Genomic DNA, 13,439 nt, shown 5'->3' with positions numbered 1-13,439 from the left:
CAGAGCTGCAGAGGTGAGAGGCCCTTCTCTGCCCCCAGTCTTGTAGCAAGGAGCCATTATTAGCTGGCTCCTACTGGCTGTGAGCATAAGAGGGAGGGGCAGGGAGAAACCCTGCAGAAGCCACAGGAATACAAGAGCACATGAATGTGTAGGGGCACCCAAACATTTCGTACCCAACATTTTTGGATGCCCTATGCTTGCAGACACGTATTTTGCATATGCTATAAACAGCCCTGGGTGTGCATCCCTGAGCATGTTGGTTGATTGCCGTTGAGGGACCTAACCTCCATGAACGTATCTAATTCTCTTTCGAACTCAATTGTATTTATGGTCTTCACATAATCCCCTGGCAACGAGTTCAAGGATGGGACTGTGCATTGTGTGAAGGAGTATTTCCTTAGGTGTATTTTAAACCTGCTGCCTATTAATTTCATTGGGTGATGCCTGGGGGGTTTTTGAGTTACAGGAAGGAGTAAATAATATTTCCTTATTCACTTTGTCAACACCATTCATCATTGTATAAACATCTATCTTAGTCCCCCATAGCCACCTCTTCTCTAAGATGAACAGTCCCAATCTCTTTAATCTCTCTTGCTATGGAATTTGTTCCTAAACCCTAGTATTTGTGTTGCCAGTTTTTGTTGTTTTCCAGTTCTAATGCATATCTTATGAGATGCGGCAATCAGAACTGCACAAAATATTCAAGGTGTGAATGACCCATGGATTTATGCATTGATATTATGATATTTTCTGCCTTCTATTATCTATCCCTTTCCTAATTGTTCCAAGCATTGTTAACTTTTTTTTAAATTGCTACTCACATTGAGGAGGTGTTCTCAGAAACTATCCACAATGATTCCAAGATCTCTTTCTTGAGTGGTAACTGTAGTAAGATGCAGGCCTAAAACATAAGGCCTCAGGCCTCAGACCAGGCCTATGCTACATGGGCTGTTTTAGGCCTTCATCTTACTACAGTAACAGATAATTTAGATCCCATCATTTTGTATATGTAGGCCCCTGGCCCTCCACACAGCAGCGCATATGCTTCTCCACAAGCCACCTCCGACATGGAGCCTTGGGGTTTTCTCCTCTTCCCCGCAGGAAGCTGGTGCTACCACACTAATCTTGTGGGGTGGGGAGGGTTCCAGGCTGGAGCTCCAGGTATGTGTCGGCCCCAGCGTGCCTGGCCCCAAGCAGCCAGAGGAGGTGGTTCCCTGCTAGGTCCCAAAGCATCAGGGCCCCCAGCACAGCAAGGAGCCATTGCTGCTGCCCCCACCACTCCCAGCTCAGCTCCAGCCCTCCTCTGGCAGTAGAAGAGAGGCCAGGGCTGGCTGTGACTGGAGAGGGGGGGTTGGAGGCGACAGGCCAGAGGGAGGCTGGGGAGGAGGCCAGGGCTAGCTGTGACCAGGAAGGGGGTTGGTGGGGAACGAGAGGCTGGGAGGACAATGAGGGGCTGAGATGCTGGGGAGGGGTCTGGGGGGATGACCAACAGCTGGCTGCAGCCTGGGAGGGAATGGGGGACTAAGAGGCTGGAGAAGGGAATGGGGCTGTGGGAGGTTAGAGCTGTCTATGGCTGGTGTGGGAGGCCTAGAGAGCCCAGGGGGAAGCCAAGGGAGACAAGAAGCTGGGGTTGGCATGGCCCCCAGCCATCGGGGGGAGAGCTGGGCTTGCTTACACCCAGAGACAGGGAGATTGGTGAGTGTAGCGAGCAGGGGGCACCACCCGTGTGTGAGTGGGTGGGTTTGTTTGTATTGGTGGTGCACAGCCACACACTACCTCAATATTGGTGTTGTGCTTAAGAAATTTCAACCCACCCAAAAGAAAATTCAACCCGCCCAAGGATAGAAAATGTTAGACGGAACACTACTAGAAACTATAATGCAGGAAAGAATTTCTGTTTATATTTGGGGGGGAAACAGGTGTTGTAGTAATAAAATATGTTAACACACTAATTTCCACAGAGTGTTAACTTAACATCCTCAAGAGGCTGTTGAGATAGACTAATGCAGGTTCAGTTATTTTGCACAAGAGTTTTCAAAAGCTGGCTAAGGTGCTTGTTGGACTGAAAAATGTTTATTTTCAATAAGTCTTGGTACAGCAAGGAAGTTCCAGAAGCCTAGAAAAAAAGGTAATTTTGTGCAAATGTTTCAAAAAGGATAACGGGGATGCCCTGGGTAATTATAGGCATGTCAACTGACATCGATCCTAGGCATAACCATGGGGCAACTGGTTCTTGATTAATAAACAAAAATAAAAGATATAACTGTAACCCCTCTCTTTCCTCCCTGGGTTACTCGGGAGCAGGCAACACTCACCTGTGTGCCTGGGCACATGATGTTTTTCACATTAAAAGAGATCCTGAGTACCCCAGAGGTGATGTTGGATATTTGGGGATCCCCTATCCATCCCCTTCCTGCAGTCCCTTGTAAAGGAATATACAATGGCGGTGCCTCCACCTGGCTGGCCCTGTACACACTTAATGGTGTGCCTTAGGAGCCTCCAAGAATAAAATTATTTCAGTAATAATATGGCTTTAACTCCAAAACAACAATTATAAACTATATACATCCAATTGATTACATTCGAATTAACACACCTTTACTTAACAATTTAAAGAAACAGGATTTAACAGATTAAAAGTGAATAAACAATGAAAAGTACACAGAAAGAAAGGAAACATATATACAGCATTTACCCCACCACAATTTATCCCGCCCCAGAGTTTGTGCTCCTCTAGATCTCAGAGTCCCAAACACTTGCTTGAGTGAGTGTGCTTGAGTGGAGACAAACCTGTGCAGGTCATGCATGTGTCAGTCCAAGCGGCAGCAACTGAAAAATCCCCGTGACTCTGGAGAAGGCCCCACCAAATGCCAGGAGCTCTGCTTCACTGGGTAGATCACTCTGCCTCTCTTTGGACCCAGAGTCAGTCTGCCTTCTGTGCTCCGTCCCAGGCAGCACTTTCCCCAACAGCCAGTTACTTACATAGAATCATAGAATCATAGAATAATAGGACTGGAAGGGACCTCGAGAGGTCATCGAGTCCAGCCCCCCACCCTCAAGGCAGGACCAAGCTCCGTCTACACCATCCCTGACAGATGTCTATCTAACCTGTTCTTAAATATCTCCAGAGAGGGAGATTCCACCACCTCCCTTGGCAATTTATTCCAATATTTGACCACCCTGACAGTGGAATTTTTTCCTAATGTCCAATCTAAACCTCCCCTGCTGCACTTTAAGCCCATTACTCCTTGTCCTGTCCTCAGTAACCAAGAGGAACAAATTTTCTCCTTCCTCCTTGTGACACCCTTTTAGATATTTGAAAACCGCTATCATGTCCCCCCTTAATCTTCTTTTTTCCAAACTAAACAAGCCCAGTTCATGAAGCCTGGCTTCATAGGTCATGTTCTCTAAACCTTTAATCATTCTTGTCGCTCTTCTCTGTACCCTTTCCAATTTCTCCACATCTTTCTTGAAATGTGGTGCCCAGAACTGGACACAGTACTCCAGCTGAGGCCTAACTAGTGCAGAGTAGAGCAGCAGAATGACTTCACGAGTTTTGCTTACAACACACCTGTTGATACAACCTAGAATCTTATTTGCTTTTTTTGCAACAGCATCACACTGTTGACTCATATTCAACTTGTGGTCCACTATGACCCCTAGATCCCTTTCCGCCATGCTCCTTCCTAGACAGTCTCTTCCCATCTTGTATGTATGGAACTGATTGTTCCTTCCTAAGTGGAGCACTTTGCATTTCTCTTTATTAAACCTCATCCTGTTTACCTCTGACCATTTCTCTAACTTGCTAAGGTCATTTTGAATTATGTCCCTATCCTCCAAAGAAGTTGCAACCCCACCCAGTTTGGTATCATCTGCAAACTTAATAAGCGTACTCTCTATCCCAATATCTACATCATTGATGAAGATATTGAACAGTACGGGTCCCAAAACAGACCCTTGCGGAACTCCACTTGTTATCCCTTTCCCTTTCCCTTTACAGTTACTTCTATGCAGGCTCTGCTCAGTCATAAACACATCCAGGGTCTCTCCTCTCCAGGGACAATCACTGACAGCCTCTGAAGCAGTCTGCTAGTTCCAAGCCCCAGCAGGCTCTCAGCCGCAGGATCTAGCTTCCAGCGGTAGCTCCTGGACTGGAAAAGGCTCCACACCAGCAATCTGACTCCTCTCTCCAAACTGGAGCCCACCGGCTCTCTCCCTTATTGATTTAATATACTTAAACATCTTTGACTTGGTACTGCATGACATTTTCATTAAAAATTAGACATGTATCAAATTAATATGACTCACATTAAAATATGGCTACACGATAGATCTCAAAAATGTAACTGGGAAACACCATTGACCTGATATATTTCTAGTGGGATCCCACAAGGATCAGATCCCCCCACACCTCTCCCAAGTCTACAAAATGCAGTGGCAGATTTAGAGTTAGTAGGACCCTGTGCTCAGCTTCATTTTTGGGGTCTCCCTGGAGCCCATCCAAGAAAAAGAACATTCACTCCTCCTGTCCCTCCCCCCATTTCTCATTTTTTTTCTTCATCCTCCTCTTATATTATAAATAATAAGTAGTAAATGAAAATAAAGTGAGGTACCTTGATTGTTTTTGTAGTTTAACTTTTTTTTCACAGACCAATTAAAAATTGCTGAGGGTCTCGGTGGACCATTTAATGATCTTTCCAAATATTGCTTGTACCATTAGCTAACTATTGTAAAGTGCTTTGGATAAGAACGCTTTATTTAAAAAAAACTGATAATAACCTTTCCACAGTCCACCTGAATGGAGTTCTCAGCACAGTTTGAGAGCTTCTAGTCTAGATGAAAGCTTGTATTTGCATTAAGCCAACATGCAAAATGTGTAAAAATAAAATGTAAAGATGAGGCATGAATAGAAAAATAAAAGTTAACTTCCTCTGAAGAAACGTATTCAAGAACTCCTAAACAGTAAGAGCTAGAACCCTCAAATTCATTATGCAGATGCCTCTTATCATAACTTAAAACAAGGTCATGGTTTGGTTGTGCCAGGACAATGGGATGTGCCTGGAAAGTGACTGTTTTTCATAACATGGAAAAGAAAGGGGGTGATAGCAGGGACAGTTATATTGTGTAATGACCACAAGGCGGCAGCAAGGGGGCAGCGATGGGGGACCAAGACACTATAATCCCTTTCGGGAAGCAGGGGGCAGGAGTGGAGGTAAGTCTCCTACCTACTGCCCAGGCAGCACAGTTCCTGTTGCAATAAACCCTGAGGAGCTGCTGCTCAGCCAGTGTAGCCCCTACCTTGGCCAGACCTGGGGGCTGCCTGCTGGCCAGTGTGACTCCTACAAGCTCCTGCACTCCCTACACCCCCAGCCCTCTTCCGAGTCACTCCTCACCCCTCCAACCGTGAGTCCTGCACCCTCCCCCACACACATCCAGTCCTCAGTCCTTCCTCACCCCCTGAATCCTGATTCCAGGACTCCCCCCCCCCCCCCCGCCCACACACACAGACACGCAGAGCTCCCCCTGCCCTGAAGGACCCAAGCAATGCCAGGTAAATCCTCCAGTAGAGGTATAAAACAAAGCATCAGAATCCCAAGTCAATCAATTTTAATGCTGGAGGTTTTTCTTAGTTGTTTAAGTTGTTTAAATTCTTCTTGGTGTTGACAAGTCCCATATCCACTGATTATTTTCACAAAATAAAGTCTTTGGTGGCACAAGCAACAGGGGATGGAACACTTCATGATCACCTGCTCTGTTCATTCCCTTTGATGCACTTCTCATTGCCATTGGCCACTGTTAGAAGACAGACTACTAGGCTAGATGGACCAGGTACAGACTTTTTTTTATAACTTTTTTGCTAAGTTGAGTATACATCTGACAGTGGGTTTTATCCACGAAAGCTTATGCCCAAATAAATTACTTTGGCAGATACCGACTAACGTGGCTACCCTCTGAGCCTTTTAATGTAGACAGAGTGGGTGAGGTAATACCTTTTATTGGCCCAACTTCTGTTAGTGAAAAGGATGAGCTTGTAAACTACACAGAAGCTGTTCTTCAGGCCCCTTTTAACATACTTATTTACATCTTTTGGATTAAACAAAGATAAGAATCCAGCTTTCTTTAATACCATTACTAAAGAATACACTCAGTTGGCTCTTCCACTCTCTTAATTATATCTATATTTCCAATTTCTTCTGTACCTTATTTCTTAAAGATAAGGGTGTTTTTCTAGGGTTTGTTTTATTTAGCACTATTTTATACATTGTTTCCAATTTACAAATGCCAGTGAATAACTCTAAATTGTTGTTCTAATCAGAGTGTTTCAGAATTCTGAGTAGTGTGAATTCTACCAATTAGATTTAGTGCTGAACTTGTTTCTAAACCTAAAATAGAAGTACTATGTCCAGTAACTACTATATATCTTGTTTTCTAAATTACCACTAAGTATGACCTATAATTCACAAATACCCATAACAGGAATTTTATCACCGCTATAAGATTGTAAATTTGTTCTCTCACTACAGGTTTTATTTTTAGACATTTTATACTTTCTTTTAAATTACATTAGCTTGTGCACCTGGACCTATTAGATATGAAATAAATGTTCCATTAGTAGATTATGCAATTGTCCAATCCTCCTTGTAGTTCACAGAATGACTGTTTCAAAATACACAAACAAATTTTCTTCATTTGTAATGTCAGCTCTGTATTCTTTATTTGGTGTCTTTTAAAACTTGAATTTTAAACTAAATGTATATTTCTAAGATTTGTCAGACTTTGGTAAATTATTCTATTTCTTGAATTCTGAATACTCTGAAATATGGACTTTACTGCATTGACTAACCTTAATGGAAGTAAGGCATCCCAGCTGATCTGCCAGGAACTACATCAAGAAGTCTCCTTGTTGAGCAGGACAAAGAATTGGTGCATGTATCTGGTCTATACCACCATCACAACTAGGGAAGTCCAACGGCTTGAAGCCATCTATGATCTCCTCTACAGTGCTCAGCCTGACCACCATGTATAGTAGGACATGTTATCAAGATCTGCAATGCAATCCATCAAATGTACCCCCTACTGTTGGTTTTCACAGCCCAAATTTAATCCCCACTAATTGATAGCAAGCACTGTGAAATAGCAAGCTTCCAGGTTGCAAACATCACTTGCATCTCTACCCTCAAAGCAGCTCTCATACCACTGTGCCTATGCTGAGGGGCACAGAGGAGCTAGATCATCACACAGCTCCAGGAATATTGCCTCCTTCTGTATCAAGCAGTACTGGCGCCATTGTTAGTCATGCCAGGTCTGCACAACAACTTAGCCCTACCATTCAGGTGCTTGTTGGATGAGCCCAGAAACATCCAGGCACACTGTAAATAGATCAATCAGGATCATACCCAGTGTCAAAGTACTGTGGCAGCAGTTCGTCAAATCCATCTACTTTCAGTCACCTTCCCATTGTCCTGACATAACAATGGACAAAAGTACTGAATTCTTCTGTGCCCCATTCATACTGGGAGCAAGCAGTCTCAAAATGGCACAAGTGAATGGAGGATTATGGAGTAGATTAAAAAGAATCCTTTACATTTGACCCCCACTCCCATAAACCACTACAATGCCAGCAGGTATCCCACAATACACTGCAAAATTTTCCCCCAGGGCAGTATGCCCACAAGCAGTGCACATACATGCCATACAATGTGCCTGTAGGGGTTAATTGCGGAAGAATTTTGTACATGCAAGTTTAGCGGTGGTGAGGCCTGCATTCTTCCCCCTTCTCCTTTTCCCCATATCTGATGAGCCAGAAGCACGTCTTTGGGAACATACCCCATTTAAGATAAGCATTGTTGCCAGTATAGCAAGAACAAGTGTAAGATAAGGATAAAGGGCAAGAACGCATAAACAATTCTGTTTACCCTAACGTACTGATCATAGAATCATAAAATACTAGGACTGGAAGGGACCTCGAGAGGTCATCGAGTCCAGTCCCCTGCCCTCATGGCAGGACCAAATACTGTCTAGACATCCCTGATAGACATTTATCTAACCTACTCTTAAATATCTCCACAGATGGAGATTCCACAACCTCCCTGGGTAATCTATTCCAGTGTTTGACTACACTGACAGTTAGGAACTTTTTCCTAATGTCCAACCTAAACCTCCCTTGCTGCAGTTTAAGCTCATTGCTTCTTGTTCTATCCCCAGAGGCCAAGATTAACAAGTTTTCTCCCTCCTCTTTATGACACCCTTTTAGATATCTGAAAACTGCTATCGTATCCCCCCCTCAATCTTCTCTTTTCTAAACTAAACAAACCCAATTCCTTCAGCCTTCCCTCATAGGACATGTTCTCTAGACCTTTAATCATTCTCGTTGCTCTTCTCTGGACCCTCTCCAATTTCTCCACATCTTTCTTGAAATGCGGTGCCCAGAACTGGACATAATACTGATCACGTAAACAAGGCCAAAGAGCAAGTAGAACTAGATCAAAACCAGATCGATAACTAACAGCTGAGCCCTACATCAGCACATAATGAGTAACCCCTGGAAATTTCCAAACTGCAAAACAAGGCAAGAGAACTGTACTTAAGGCTGCACTAAAGCACAGCAATTTGGACCTCACCGATGGGCTTTGGGTACTGGCTTCTTGGAAGCTGAGACAACCTCCCACATGGTCCGCAGCCAACTCAGGATCCCCAGCTAGCAGGAAGGGACGTAAGATATGCCGCTTCTTTGTTATGTTGCCCTTCTAGTTAAGGGATGCAGCTGTTAGCTGTCAGGAAATAAACTGCTTGTGTTTGACAGATACCTGTGTAGCGTCCTTTGTACTTTGAGAACCTAGTGTCGGACCTGAGACTTACTCTTGTCGGCAATAGTGCCATACAACGTGCAGCTGTTTGGAGACAAGCCATGTGACTTTCACCGAAATTGCTTACTTTCTCCTTTTTACCATATAATTATAATATAAATCAACTGGAATATAAATACTGTACTTACAGTTCAATGTATAGAATAGTACACACAAGTCATTGTCTGTATTAAATGTTGCTTTGTACTGACTTCGCTAGTTCTTTTTGTATAGCCTGCTTTAAAACTAGGCAAATTTCCAGAGGAGTTTAGGTACCCCGGAAGACTTCTGTGTACCCCTAAGGATACATATCCACCTGGTTAAGAACCACTAATTTGTAGACTCAGTAATTAGACAAATATTGGGCATGGTTTTCAGACAAAGGACAATCTAATATGGCTCTGAAAAGTACTCAGTTTTCAAAGCACAGAAAACGTCCAATTGACCCATTAGCTGTCCCCTCCCTGAACACCCTCTTTTTTTCCCTGTGTAAACATACTCTCAAAGACCTAACTAGAAAAGAAAAAAAAAGGTGGAACGAGATGGGAAAACACACACTTGTAACCCAGAGGCACTGAAACTGCTAACAAGGGAGAGTGAAATTTGCCCTACAGCCTGAGATGAGAACCAGTCAGCTTTTAGCTCATGCAATTGAGGCATACGGCTTTATCTCCTAAGGTCACCGGTTCAATTCCTCCTGCTGATGGCCAGGCTTCATATGTGGGACCCCCTACTTGTAACACTGGAAGATCCCTGTCCCCTGCAGTCAGAATCAAACCTGGGACCTCTGGAGCTTAGTGCATGAGCCTCTACCACATATGCTAAAAGCCAGCTGGCTCTCACCTAAGGCTGTAGAGCAAACTCATTCTTATCTCTCTCTGTATAAGGTCTGTGTGCCACTAGATGGGACAGTACACCATACCAAGCAGGTGTGTGGGCTACACACTGAAGAGGTAATATATCCGTATGGCATTAAAAACTTATCACTCACAGCAGTTTCCATCCATAGATTTCAAGTTACTTTCAGGAAGACATCATTATCATTCTTTTAAATAAAACAGATTTTAAAAAAGGAGTCAGTGTCTGTTACAAATTATCCACTTATTTTGGATGCCCATTTTTACACAGTATGGAGCCTCTAAAGTGCCAGGTGAAAGCATGCAAAAAAATCAGTGGACACTTTGAAAATACTGGCCTAAGTGGCATTTCCAAGATATCAATCAATGAGTCAGCGTCAGAAACAGGAAAGTAAACAAGGCCTCAGCTCCAAGTGCAACATCTCCCCCATTCGCATCTTATTTCTTGTCTTAAATTTAGTTTGTAAGTCTGTTGGGGCCCAGACTGGTTTTGTTCTGTATTCATGCAGTCTCTAGCACAATGGGGTCCCCGTGTTTGACTGGAGTCAGTGCTCTTAGGTTCTACTGCGCTCTAATTAATGATATACAGTACCATGTACAGTAAAAAAAGTGATTATAACAATGACAACTTGGCATACCTGCCTTCTGTATGATCTCTCTTCCTTGAGACACAAGATTATACTGTTGTTAGCTCTTCAGACTCAAAATCAGCCATTGCTTTCCAGGATAGAGTCCCCTGTTCTGTAATTATGGCTTACGATCTTTGTTCTTATACCCTTTCACCATAGTAAAACTTGTTTGCTTGACTCCAGTTTAACAAGCAATCCAGATCACCCTCTATCGTTGACCTGTCATCTTCATTATTTACCGCACCATTTGTGCTAGCCGCAAACTTTATCAGGGATGACTACGTGTTTTCCTCCATTTTTTTGACACAGAGTGCCACCATCCTTTCCCTTTCTGTCCACTTGATCCTTGCTAAATAGATTATAACCATTGATTTTAATATTCCAACAATGCAAGTCTTCCCTCTAGGTTTCAGTAATGATTAGTAAGGCTGAATGTATACTCCAATGAACAATTCCAGTTCCTTTTGTTTATTGCAACATGCTCCTAGTATCTGTATATAGGCAATTAAGAGTTCCTGTCAAAACCTTCCCAGAAACATAAACATCCCTACAAAATAGTTACGCATATTTTTTTTTAAAAAAAAAAACACTATTCCAACCAGTCAACACTGACTAATGAGCTGCCAAGATGCTCTCCTCGGCAGTACCTTGTCTTAATCCTGAAAAATAAACACAGGAAACAACTTTCCACTTTATACAATCATTCATCTGTCTACATAAACCAAGGGATCACACCTACAAGTCCACACTTCCAAGAGCTGTCGCTTCTGTCGGGTCCCCAAAGCGATGTTCTCTATCATAAAAGTTTTCATTACCTAGCCCCTTTTTAAAAATAGACATGGCAAACCTCAAGCGATATTTTTTCCTTCACGAGCTACTTTGGGGAAAAAAAGATCAAGCCATGCACAATATAAAATACAATTTAAAAATGATAGTCACATAGAATTTTGTAGGCCTTTTTACCCCTGTTAAAATGGAAATCCCAGTACAATCTTAACACTGATGGCACTAACACATCACAACAGCACATAAGAGCCAGAGGCTGAGCTACCATTCCAAGTTGGGGTCATTTGACCAAGAGGCACCTCAGATACAGCCCCTCTTCCCAATAAAGATCTTATTTTAATAATCAAAGTGCTATAAAATCTATAAAGGGATTGTCTTAAAACCTGATGCTCCATGGGGTAGACTTTGGAGAGTGCAAATTGGAAGTCTCCTTTTCCCTAGTTATCCTCTTGGGTGTGCCAGCCGAAGACAAAGAAATTGCTAGCTTCCCACTGTTTTATAGATTCTACTTTGGGCGGGAATTCTGTTTCTACATTCCATCCTTACCTGGCCAGCTCATACCAGTTAGGGAGGTCACATGACTTCCTAGGACCAACCATTGCTCAGACTTAGAGGATAAAAAGGGGCTGTTTACAAGTGACCAGACCTTGAGGGAAATACCTTTGATAGCTTTTAAAGGTATATGTCCCTCTGAATGCCTCTGTCAAAGTCACTCCATGGCCAGAAGTAAGAGTTGTACTGGCGTGGTTGTGAAGACCTGGACCTCTGTGATAGTCAATATATTTGATCGAGGAAGAGGCTGGGTTTGGTTTGGATCTGTGTTAAAGTACATTGTGTAGAGCATTCACACTGAGGATTGGCCTTAACTTTCTCAATTGTCCCCATGCCTTAAGTGATTGCTAATTTAGCTAAGAGGTACAAGTCTGTGTATAACTTTGAAAGTAAGTAGGATCATTTTAATCGGGATCTTGTGTTTATGTAACTGCCACCAGGGGGATTTGAACCTGGAACCTCTGAAGTGGAGTATAGGAGTCGCTACCCTCTGAGCTAAAAGCCAGCTGGCTCCCAGCCCATGCTGTAGAGGTCTCTTGGTTTTAACTGTTGCTGTGGTCGAAGTACCACTTGCATTGCTCAGTAACCACACTAGGGCTATGTCTACACTAGCGGGTTGTTGCACCAGAGATATACAAATGAGGTTAAGTGTGGAATATTGCCGAGCCTCATTTGCATACCTAATGAGCTGCCATTTTGCGGAAGAGGCTCTTGCGCTAGAAGGAGCTGTCTACACTGCCCCTTCTTGCGCAAGAGAAACCCTCTTGTGCAATGCCATTATTCCTGAAAATAAATCAGCATAGCGGCATTGCGCAAGACGGGGCAGTGTTCCACGCTTAGCCTCATTTGCATATCTCTGGCGCAAGATTGCACCAGTGTAAACATAGCCTAGGTGTGTGGGTTACATTTGCACTGAGAATTGTTTGGGGCGGGGGGTGCTGTCTGATTGAATGCCTTTGCCTCCTTGCATTGCATGTTCTCTACTTCCTAGTGTGGTCTCAGGGAACATCTACATTGATTGATCCATTGTGAGAAAGGATGGAGTAAGCTAGTGAAATTATCCTCAGAAGATTTAACACAAGTGGTTATTGGATTCTTGGGTGCATTAAGATTCCAAAATTGCTTCAGACTATTTTTAAATAATACACACTGTTCCTTTGGACATTTCCTTTGACAAAAGCATCACTTCTGAATTTGACATCATAAACCCTGCAGCAATTTTGACAACTATTTTGTCTTCTAATTGCTAGAAAGTGCAGCGGCCTCTGGCTGTCTCTCATTTCCCTTGAAACACAAACAGCTTTCAAGTGACGCTGGCAATGCTAAACTGGGAAACACTTTGACCGCATTTTGAGGAAGAGGGAGAACTGACTGCTCATTTTCCCCAGCTAGGAATCTAGTGTGCTCGGTGCTGTATAAATCGCACTGCCAACGGAGGAGGAGCAAAGGGTACACTTGCCCCAGGGCCTGGCAATTTAAAAAGGCCCAGGGCTCTGGGCGGCCCATGCTACTGCTGCCACTACTATGGCACCAGTGGCAACCGGAGCCCTGGGCCCTGCGCAGCCCTGTGCAAGTAGCATTGAGGGCTAGGTGGGAGAGGCACAGCGCAGTCCGGGCAGTGGCGAGAGCTGGCTGCCCTTACTCCCACCTCTTCCACCCAAGAACCTGCCCCTTCCAGGGAGGAGACAGGGGCACATCCAAGCCCACACACACACACTGCCCAGGGTACAGCAAAGTCTGTCACCAGCTCTGCATATAAAAGTATAAGA

The sequence above is a fragment of the Pelodiscus sinensis genome, chromosome 3, assembly GCF_049634645.1.
Source record: "Pelodiscus sinensis isolate JC-2024 chromosome 3, ASM4963464v1, whole genome shotgun sequence".
Classification (NCBI taxonomy): domain Eukaryota; kingdom Metazoa; phylum Chordata; order Testudines; family Trionychidae; genus Pelodiscus; species Pelodiscus sinensis.
Note: the sequence above shows the minus strand (reverse complement) of the source record.